The 10825-nt window shown below is 57.7% G+C and overlaps 1 long non-coding RNA gene across 2 annotated transcripts; it reads left to right on the forward strand.

Annotated features, from left to right (window-relative positions):
- The first annotated feature begins 5548 nt into the window (after positions 1–5548).
- On the forward strand, positions 5549–9880 carry LOC148055054 (uncharacterized). Of its 2 annotated transcripts, XR_015705968.1 has the most exons (5): positions 5549–5852; positions 7367–7425; positions 8285–8384; positions 8913–9008; positions 9107–9880. It is a non-coding gene; the product is annotated as an uncharacterized LOC148055054 (long non-coding RNA). The 2 variants fall into 2 exon arrangements; XR_015705969.1 differs by lacking the exon at positions 7367–7425.
- The last annotated feature ends 945 nt before the right edge of the window (positions 9881–10825 follow it).

A 10825-nucleotide genomic window follows, 5' to 3' on the forward strand; every position in this document is an offset into this window, starting at 1 on the left:
AGCCTTAGGCATTGCAGCCCCGGGGATTGGATTCCGCCCGCAAAGTAAAACCGTATGGGGGATCTCTTCTCTCACTGATTTTTCTACCCTAGATGTAACTTTAGGAAAAAAAAAAGTTAAAATTGTCTATACAAACTGCCTTGCATTGTTTCACCTGCAACTGCCAACTAGCTGTGGCGTTGTTTCAACTTTAACTGCCAACTAGCTGTGGCGTACAATTGCTTAGGTGTATTTGAGCCGTTAGGTATTTGTTCTAAACGTTGACCAGGAGAGGCAACTGAACGTTACGGGTTTCCCCCCCCCCCGCTCGTTTGACGGAGTGCTCTGAAGTACTTTTCTTTCTGTCTGGCTTTCAAGGGTGCGTTTCCCTGGCAGTTCAGTAGCATCTCTCTCGGGCAGCGCGGCTGGCCAGATGTCGCTCCTAATGACGTAAGGCGCAAAAAAACCCTGGTCAAATGATAACTGCGTATCTTGGAGACAGATAATCTGCTGGTATCGATTCACAGCTGTGCAAGTTAAATTAATGCAAAAGGAAAATCCAGCCCTTCTCCAGTAGAAGTATTTTTATTGGATGTCTGTAAGCACACGCACAGCTTTTTTAGTATGAAGCGAATTGCTGCGATTTGTCCTCTGGTTTTCCTTTTACCCTCGAAAGCGTTACGCTTCGCTTCCAGCTTTATCGACCGAGCCAGCAAGACGCGCAGGAGCGTGAGGGCCGTAGCTGTTGCGGCGGATCTGTAAGCGTAGATTCTGATTGCGGTACGCCCTTGTCCTGCAGCCTCGCAGGGTTGTCTCCCTGCAGCCGTGCCGTAAGGAAGGGGTGAGACGTTTTCCAACGCCGGCAAGAGCGCGTACTTTTACGCGAAGAACGTGTTTGGAATCGTACCGGTTAGTCTTCATGCTGATTGGAAGCGTTCAGGTCGCTCTAGCTTTTAAAGGACGTCTTGTGTTTTGAGCTGACCTGCTTACCTCGAATCCTCCTTGAGCTCAACTGCTCTCCCCTCCCTTGCTCTGACTGAATTCCTCTACTCGCTGCTGTGCTATTTTTTTCACATGCGGAAATATCGCTTGGGATTTCTGTTTTTCAGGTGTCTCGTTGCAGGCGTCTCGTGATGCTCGCTAGGTCCCCCCCGGCCCAGGTTGGCCTGCCGGTCGTGAAGCGTCCCGAGGGTAAGGGGCCGGCCCCGTGCCTGGAGGCTCCTGGCTCTGTCTCCGGCGGGTGCCCCGCGGGTGCGTCAGCGAGGGCTGTCTGGTGGGGAGAGTGCCGGGCCAAGAGGGAGCGGGGAGGTTCGCTGCCCCGGGGAGCCCGTCCCAGCGCGGGAACGGAGGGGGAGCACGGCAGAGCCGAGCCTGAGCGAGAGGTGCGTCACCGTCCCCTGGCAGGCTCCCCCGCGGCGTGGGGCAGCCGCCGGCTTGCGGGACAGGGGCTGGGGGGGCTGCCCGCATTTTATTTCTCTGGCGGAGCTCCCCTTTTCGGGGGGCGCCTACATATGTAAACGGCATTATTAAAGTAGCGAGCTGCCGGTGGGGGCTGTTTTCCTTGTTTTGTGCCTTTTTTGGGGGGGGTGATGAAAAAGTGTTGGAGGGGCCTGGGGGGTGATGATGTCATTTGGGGCACCCCAACGTCCCTGGGGGCGGGGGGTGTGATGATGAAACAGAGGAGCAGGTGAGTGGGGGATGAAGGTGTCACGGGGAGGTTCCCCCCCAGAGGAGGGGGGGTCACAGCCCCAAAATGCCTGAAAACTCGTGTGTGTGTGTGTGTGTGTGTGTGTGTGATTAAAAATGTTAAAAACTGGAAATACGGGTGCGAGGCATTGCAGTAGAGGAAAATCTCTCGCCTTTATATATATATATATTGAAAAATAATATTCATTTCTATATATAGAGAGAGAGAAAAGGATTTCAAAATACAAACCTGTACCTGCTACGTTCTAGAAATTATTAAAAAATCTAAATGGAGATAGATAGGGTTTTAAAATAAAAAAGAACTTGTCTATATGTGAAGAAATAAAGGAGTTTAAAATGCAAAAAGAGATGATGTAGATGAAGGAATTTAAAACAGAAGAAAGTCTGGATAGGTAGAGGTATCTACGCTTACCGTGTGTCACCGAGTAAGCCAAAGTAGGTTGTCTGTGTAATGGAAGTAAAGGTTCTATGGAAGTGTAAACAGATAACTAAGTCTAAATAGACAGAATTGTAAGTAGATACCGAAGTCTAAGATACCAAAGTGTCAAAATATCCAAGTCCAAGAGCAAAGTATCCAAGAGCAACACGGTTTGGGGCTCCCAGGAAAGCCGAATCCGCCTGGATTTGTGCAGCTGGAAAGCAAGCGCGCGCGCACACACCCACACCCCCCCCCCCTACATTTTAACGCAGAAAACCAAAAATGACCCATTGTTATGATGTGGAAAAGCGCCGGAAAACCCCAGAACTGAATAGTTTTGAAAAGCAGAAACCCCCAAGTTTTGTATGATGTAAAAGAAAAAACAAAAAAGAACAACAACAAAAAAACAAGCCAACAAACCAAAAAACCCAAACGCAAAACCCGCACCAATTTGGGCCAAATTTGGGGTGAACCGCTGGCAGTTTGAGGGGCATTGCTGGGGATTATCTGGCGTGGATTCCTTCTCCGGAGCGGACTATCCGTTGCGGCTTATCCCAGGTGAGTTATCTGCTGTGGATTATGCCGGGCGGACCCCCTGGTGTAGGTCATCCCCACCCGTGTCCCCCCGTGCACCTTTCTACCCACACACAGCCGCTGTCCGTCCGTGTCCGTCTCCGCCCCCCGTCCTCCTCTGCCTGTCTCTGCGCCCTCCCAAGTGCTCTCCACCCAAACGTCCCCCCACACAAGGTTTTTCCCCCCGTGCGGGTTTTTTTTTTCCCCGTGACGTGCCCCCCGCGTCCCCTGCCCTCCGGTCTCGTGCCCCCGCTCCCCTGCTCCCCCCTCCCATAGCTCCTTTGCTTCTGGACCCCCAGCTCCGCACGGGACACGGGCAGCCTGGGGAGCTTTGCCCCGAGCCATTCCTTTCCCCTCTGGGCAGCAGCGGTTCTGCCGCTGCTACAGGCAGGCGCTTTCTGGACGGGCGAGGGGCTGGGACGACCGGAGGCTGCTGCACGCTCCAGTCCGACTGAGACGCTGTTCCCGGGGGACCTGGCGCAGGGAAAGGCGAGGGACTCTCCGCGCTGCCGGCGACTCTTCAGAAGGGAACCGCGCTCTGGTTTTAGCGGCAGAAGGTGTCGGTCAGGCAGCCGCGTAGCACCGTGCTGAGCGATGTGGCAGGCGCCTGGCTTGGTGGAGTCCAGGCGTGTTTCTCGCCTCGCAGTCTCGATGCCCAACCAAGCAGGGGGTTCAGGTTCCCAAAGCCTTTGGGCGTGGGAGCAAGATGACAGCTAGGTGTCTAGCAGCACAGGATTTCAGCCGTGTTGCTTGCTGCAAATGGCTTGCAGGCCAGGAGATGTGGAGAGGGGTCTGAAATGAAGAAAGGGAGCGTGGAAGCGATTGTTTTAAGGCGGCAAATGAAGCAGCCGAAGGAGGCGAGCGGCTCAGCTGGCCCTCGGCGGACCGGCCCCTCCAGCCTCCCGAGTCTCGCGCGCTGCAGGTGGCCAAGCGCGGGCGCCGCGCGTGCTGGCGGGAGCGGCGGGAGCGCGGAGCTGCGCTGCCGTCCAGAGCAGCGAGGGAACTGGCAGGGCTCTACGGCCGTCTGGTGCGGCCAGCTGAGGGGCCGCCGTGCCCCTTTGCTTTCCCTGTTTCACGTCTCGTTCCTTTGCACGCCGCAGGGCAGGGCGGTAAGTAACATGGCGCAGCGTCTTGTTTAAGCGGCAAGCCCTGCGCGGGAAGCCCGGTGCGTGTGCAGGATGAGCAGAGGGCGGGCACCGCAGCAGAGCCCGACGGCGCCAGCGTATCGCTCGCTCGCAGATCGCGCGCTTGCCCGTGGTCTGCTCGCATGCACCGCTTCCTGATAATCGTAGCTGCCCCTCTGACGCAAAGCAGCTTTCAGTGCCTTGAGGATGCCATCGGTGTCGCTTTCATTTTCTTTTTTTTTTCTTTTTTTTTTTTTTTTTTTACTAAAATCTCTCCAGGGTCTGTTGACTCGCTGGTGTCACTCTCCCACCCCTGATGCCACATGCAGATGAATCCAGCACTCCCGGGGGCTTTTTCTGGGGGCAAAAAAGCCGAGGCAAGGCAAAGGTATTGACCAGGTTCCCTGTGCTGCGTCCCCCGGCTGGGTGCTGGGGTGGGGGGCGCGGAGAGAAAGGGCCAGCAGCCGCTGCAAGCTGTCAAGTGCAGAGGACTGAAATGCTCGAGCCGCTTGGGTGCTTTTTGGTGGCGAGGCGATGGCTGTGGCTGCGTGGGCTGTGAGCGGGAGCAGGGGCAGAGAAGGGCGAGGCTTGTGACACCCCCCGCCCCCCCGTAAGGCGGCGGCGGCGGCGGCGGCGGCGGCGGCGGCGGCTGCGGGCGGCCCCAGGCGGGCCGGGGGGCGAGTCCTTTCTCCCCGCGGGGCGCGGTCGGAGCGCCGGGCTTGGTGTGGTGCTGCCGCCTGGCGGCCAAAAGCGGGTACTGCAGGGCGGGAGCCGCGCAGGGGCGGTGGCGTCCCCGTGGTCGCCGGTGCCGGTGGCCGGTAACGGGCATGCGACAGCGCGGTGGCCGCGGGGTGCTGCCGCCGCAGCCGTTGCTGCCTCCCGGTAAGGAAGCGCCGCTCTCGCCGCACGGGAGGCGCTTGCCGCTGCTAGCACTGCCGCGTCCGCCTCCGCTGCAGCCCCGCCCCGCGCCGCCCGCCGAATGCCCCGGTCCTGGTGTGGAGCGGCCCCGCCCCTAGCGCCGGGCCCCGCCCCTGGATGCCCGCGGGCAGGGGAAGGGCACCACCCCTAGCGACAGGCCCCGCCCCTGGAGACCACGCCTGCGCACTGTGTTGGGGTGGAGCTTAGCCGCGGGGTCGCGGAGCCTAGCGGTGGTAAGGCGGAGCTTTGCCGTGCGAGGGCGGAGCTTCACTGGCGCATGCGTGCTGTCTCGGGGGCGGAGCCTTGCCGAGGGGGGGCGGTGCTTTGCGCTGAAGGGCGGGGCTTTGCCGCGGGTGGGCGGAGCTTGCCGTGTGAGGGCGGAGCTTAACCGGCGCATGCGCGCTGTCTTGGGGCGGAGTTTTGCCGTGGGGGCGGAGCTTTGATGTGAAAGGCGGAGCTTTGCCGCGCATGCGCGCTGCCTCGGGGGCGGAGCTTTGCCGCGGGGGGCGGAGCCTTGCCGGGTGAGGGCGGAGCCTTGCCAGGTGAGGGGGGAGCTTGACCAGCGCATGCGCGATGCGTCGGGGGCGGAGCCTTGCCGCGGGGGGGCGGAGCTTTGCCGGGTGAGGGCGGAGCTTTGCCGGGTGAGGGCGGAGCTTGACCAGGGCATGCGCGATGCGTCGGGGGCGGAGCCTTGCCGCGGGGGGGCGGAGCTTTGCCGTGGGAGGGCGGAGGTTTGCTGTGAAGGGCGGAGCTTTGTCTGCGCATGCGCGCTGTCTCAGGGGCGGAGCTTTGCTGCGGGGGGGCGGAGCTTTGCCGTGGGAGGGCGGAGGTTTGCTGTGAAGGGCGGAGCTTTGTCTGCGCATGCGCGCTGTCTCAGGGGCGGAGCTTTGCTGCGGGGGGGCGGAGCTTTGCCATGGGAGGGTGGAGCTTTGCCGAGGGGGCGGAGCTTCACCGGCGCATGCGTGCTGTGTGCAGGGCAGAGCTTGGCTGCAGAGGGCGGGGTTTTCCGCTGGGAGGGCGGAGCTTCGCCAGCGCCTGCGAGGTGCATCGGGGGCGGGCATCGCGCCGTGGGTGGAGCTTCCCCCCGCGGAGGGGCCAGCGGGAGCCCGGCTGCGGCTGCAGGCAGGGAGGAGGTGAGCGGGGAAAGTCCCGAGAAGGGCGGCGGTGCCTGGGGGGGGAGCGGCCGGGCCGGCGGGAGGCACGGAGCGGGGAGGGTGCGGTGCCGTGTGGGAGCCGGGCGGGTGGGGCTTCCCGGGGCCGGGCGGCGGGGGGGCGCCGCGCCGCTCCGGGGCCGGGCGGCGGGGGCGCCGCGCCGCTCCGGGGCCGGGCGGCGGGGGGCGCCGCGCCGAGCTGAGCCGCGCTGGTTCGATGCTGGGCGGGCGCCGCGCCGGTGCGGGCCGGGCGGCGGGGCAGCGCCGAGCCGCGCCGGGGGCCGGGCGGCGGGGCAGCGCCGAGCCGCGCCGGGGCCGGGCGGCGGGAGAGCGTCGCGCCGAGCCGCGCCGGTCCGGGGCCGGGCGCCGGGGGGCCGCCGCGCCGATCTGAGCCGCACTGATTCGATGCTGGGCAGGCGCCGCGCCGGTCCGGGGCCGGGCGGCGGAGAGGCGCCGCACCGAGCCCCGCCGGGGCCGGGCGGCGGGGAGCGCCGCGCCGAGCCGCGCCGGTCCGGGGCCGGGCGGGGGGGGGCCGCGCGGCTCCGGGGCCGGGCGCCGCGCCGAGCCGCGCCGCTCCGGGGCCGGGCGGCGGGGGGCGCCGCACCGAGCCGCGCCGGGGTTGGGCAGCGGGGGAGGCGCCGCGCCGGGGCCGCGCCGGGCGGCGGGGGGGGGCGCCGCACCGAGCCGCGCCGCTCCGGGGCGGGGGGGTGCCGCGCCGAGCCGCGCCGCTCCGGGGCGGGGGGGTGCCGCGCCGAGCCGCGCCGCTCCGGGGCCGGGCGGGCGCCGCGCCGCGCCGGTCCGGGGCCGGGCGGCGGGGGGGCGCCGCGCCGCGTCGGCGCCGGGCGGGGGCGGGCAGCCGGAGGTGTTGGCGGGGGCTGCCCGGAGCCGCGCTGGGGGCTCGGCGGGGTTTCCACGTGCGGCGGCGGCGGGGGGAACGGTGTCCCCGCAGGGTCCCAAAGCACGGAGGGTTGCGTCTCGCGGCATCCGGGGCTTTTGGTCGGTCACGTTGGTTCCCCGGGGCATGCCGGGAGGTGTAGTTTCTAGGGCCGTGGCTGCCGGGCAAACCGCTTCCTTTTTTGCCTCTTCCTTTCCCTTGCCTGCGGGGGAGCGGCGGGCCGGCGGGAGGCACGGAGCGGGGAGGGTTCGGTGCCGTGTGGGAGCCGGGCGGGCGGGGCGCGTCGGGTCGGGGCCGGTGGCGAGGTGAGCCCGGAGTTGGGCGGGCGCCGCGCCGGTGCGGGGCGGGGGGGCGCCGCGCCGCTCCGCTCCGGGGCCGGGCGGCGGGGGAGCCGCGCTGGGGGCTCGGCGGGGCTTCCACGTGCGGCGGTGGCGCGGTGAACGGTGTCCCCGCAGGATCCCAAAGCACGGAGGGCTGCGTCCCCTGGCATCCGGGGCTTTTGGTCGGCCACGTTGGTTCCCCGGGGCATGCCGGGAGGTGTAGTTTCTAGGGCCGTGGCTGCCGGACAAACCGCTTCCTTTTTTGCCTCCTCCTTTCCCAGCGTCACCTTCTGCGTCCCGGGAAGAAAATCCCGCGTGGGTGATTCCGCTCGGCGCTCAGGTAATCGCGTGTCTGGGGCTGCGGGAGCGGGGAGAAACCCTTGCCGGGTCAAGGACGCTCCAGGGGCGCCACATCAAAGCCAGAGGAAAGGCAAAGCCGCTGCCCGTGCAGAAAAGCCGATGACAAATTGCAGCTGAGAGAGCGCGCCGCGTTCCTGCAGTGCTCCCTTGGCAGTTTCGGCTGTTTGCCTTCCGGGCAAAAGAACAGACTTTCCTCTAGGAGAAATGAAGAGCTGCCTGTTCCCTTCTTTAGGGTCCGGTGTTTCTCTTCTGGTCGGTCGTGCTACTTTGATGGGCGAGCTGGAACTAGCCTGTTGTTTTGATACGCAGAACTAAATTGTTAGTAACATGCGGGGTCAGTAGAGTTCATTTTGGAGCACCTAGGTGCCAGTGGAAACGTAAGGAATGAAACGCGATGGAAACCGATCTTTAAACTTTAGTTTTCCTTGGTTTTTCTTTGCCATCAGAGCGTCGATGGCACGGTGGCCTGTGGCTCGGTGCACGTTCTGTTCCGTGGAGCCTTCGGTCTAGGACTTTGAAGTAACAAAGTTTGTCCTTCCAGAAAAGGGCTAGTCGCTCCTAGGATTGAGGTGTGGGCTTGGAGAGTCTCTTAAGCACGTGCCTAGAATTAAAGCCGAATTTCACTTCCTGTTGCTGCTGTTTGTCTTCACTTTCATTCCTTTCGCCACTGCTCCATCGTGAGCGGGAGCTCTGAATCATCCCTTTTTTTCAGTCTCGCACACGTTTTTTTACCCAAGGAGGTGCTACGTTTAGAAGTTAAGGAGTTTTCTCACAAACGCGTCGGTCGATGCAATTGCGTTGTGATTGTTAAAACCCCCAAAATAACACCGGTCTTACAGATCTGGCCTATTTCTTCTGAACGCGGATTCGTCGCGTGCAAATCGGGATACAGATCGTCTGCGCTTCCTGCTCTGTGGAGGACACTGTGCTGAGACAGGGGTGAGCTCCCAAAGGAAAAAAAATACAAGGTCATGGGGTTTTTTTGTTTGTATTTGGGGGCGGGGGGGGGTGTATTTAAAAGAAAAAAAAAAAAAAGAGTGGAATGTTGACTGGTGGCAGCCTGCAGAGCTTTTTTGCTGCCCGGCCTCTCCTTTTCCTCTCTTGAAGTCCTCTTTCGTGGCTGTAATTGTCGTTTGGAGAAGTTCGGAAGAGCAGTTCAGGGACTTGCCTGGGCCCGTGTGCTAGTAATACCAGGAAGGGAAACGCTTGAACCGGTAGCAAAGAAGTTGGCTCCAAGTAGAGGTTCTGAAGGAAGAACAACGATAACAGGAAGCAAATAGCAAGTTACCAAAAAATGGGCGCGTGTCAAACGCCTCCGAGTTTTATTGCCGAATGTTGTTTGGCAATATGTTCCAAAGGGCTATTTTTTCCTTCGCTCGGCTGTAGCCTTTGCAAGACTTCACAAAACCGGGCAGCTTGGGACTCCTCCCCAGCTTTATGCTACAGGTTTTTTTCCTCTCTCAGCAGAGTGTCAGCTGCCGCCGTTTCACCGTGGTCGCCCTTTCTTCTGCCGTGAAAGCGCAAGACGGACGGAAAGGCTGCGTAGCGGTCTGCGAGTACAAGGTACCTCCGCGGTGCGTGTCCCGTTTTTTCCTAAGGCGCTTGGAGCATGGACTTCAAAGTTAACGTCAAGAATGCGCCAGCTCTCCTTCCTTCTGTAGTTTTTCTAGGAACTATTTTAACGCAGATCCTAAAAGGAAAAGAAGGTCTGCGCTGGAGCGTGTTCTGCCTGTGCAAAGCCGACTTCCCTCCGTTTATTTTGCCTTCCTGAAAGCGCAATCTTCTGTTTCTGTGCGCTTACTAGGAAATGATATCGGGAAAATAGTTGCGTCCTAAAAGAGGAAAGACGCCGTTTGTAAGAGTTCAGGCGTTCAGAAGAAACAGGCTTTGTTTTCGTCATAGAAGCTGTGTGCTTTTTCAGTCAATAAGTTTTGAAAATATCTTAGAGTAGTCCTTGAAAAGCTTACTGAGATACTAGCGTCCGTACTAAAAGCGATCCAGGTCCAAGGAGAGACGTGGACAAAAGAGGAGGAATCGGCCTCGAAAATTCGTGTGTGTGATCAAAAACGTTCAAAACTGTAAATACGGGTGTGAGGCATTGCAGTAGAGAAAAATCTCTCGCCTTTATATATATATATATATATACAGTATTCATATATATATATATATATATATAAAAAGAAGGATTTCCAAATACAAACCTATATCTGCTGTATTATATAAATGATTCAAAAATAATTTTCTGTCTTTTTCCATTTTTTCCGTCTCCGTTTTAGTTCACCGATGCGGGTTTTTAAATCACTTCCTGATGTCCTGTTTTTTAATTTTCCCAATTATTTCTTGTCTTTCCTTAGTGCCCTTGCTTTTTAAAATTTTGTTTCTGCATCTCTGTTTTAGTGCACTGTCCCTAATGCTGATTGCTTTTTAAGTTTTCTTTCTATGCCTCCTTTTATTCCGTTCACTGTCTTTATTTTAAATGATTTCTTGTCTTTCCTTAGCACTGTCGCTTTTAAAAATTTCTGTCTATGTCTGCATTGTAGTTCAATGTTGCTACTTTGTACTGCTTTCCTCTCTTAATCCTTTGGCTTTTAAAATTTCTACTTGCATCTTGTTTGCTGTCATTAACTTTTAATTATTCTTTCTTGTTTTTCCTTAGTGCCATCACTTTTAAATCTTCTTTTCCATCTCCATTTTAGTTCACCAATGGGATTTTTAAAATTTTTTCCTTATTTCCTTAATCACCATTGCTTTTAAAAGTTTGTCTGTTTTTGTACCATTTCCTGTCTTTATTTTGATGGAGTTATCTTTGATTATTTTTTTGTCTTTCCTTAGTGCCCTACCTTTTTAAAATTTTCTTTCCACAGCTCTCTCTTAGTTTGTTTTCTTCTTCTTTTAGTTTTCTTTCTATGCCTACTTTTGTCCTGTTCACTGTCTTTATTATTTAATGATTTCTTGTCTTTCCTTAGTGCCTTTGCTTTTTAAAATGTCTATTTATGTCTGTGTTGTAGTTAGCTGTCACTATTTTTTAGTGCTTTCCTTTCTTAATCTTAATATTTGGGTTTTCCTTTTTTCCTTTCTTAATCTTGATCATTGGTTTTTAAAATTTTCTACTCTTATCTCCTTTGCTGTCATGAGATGTTAATTATTTTTTCTTGTTTTTCATTACTGCCATTGCTTTTACAATTTTTTAATTCTACATCTCTCTTTTAGTTCACAGTTTCGATTCATTTTTTCCTTATTTTCCTTATAGTTTGCCATCGCCGTTTTTTCATTTGCTCAATATGGCTTTAATCTCCATTGCTTTTAAATTTTCTGTCTCCTTTTATCCCCTTTGCTGTCTTTATTGTGCTCTAGTTAATTATTTCTTGTCTTTCCTTGGG

Source organism: Nipponia nippon, unplaced genomic scaffold (assembly GCF_047370975.1).
Source record: "Nipponia nippon isolate SJK-2023a ecotype South Korea unplaced genomic scaffold, ASM4737097v1 scaffold_27, whole genome shotgun sequence".
NCBI classification, from domain to species: Eukaryota; Metazoa; Chordata; class Aves; order Pelecaniformes; family Threskiornithidae; genus Nipponia; species Nipponia nippon.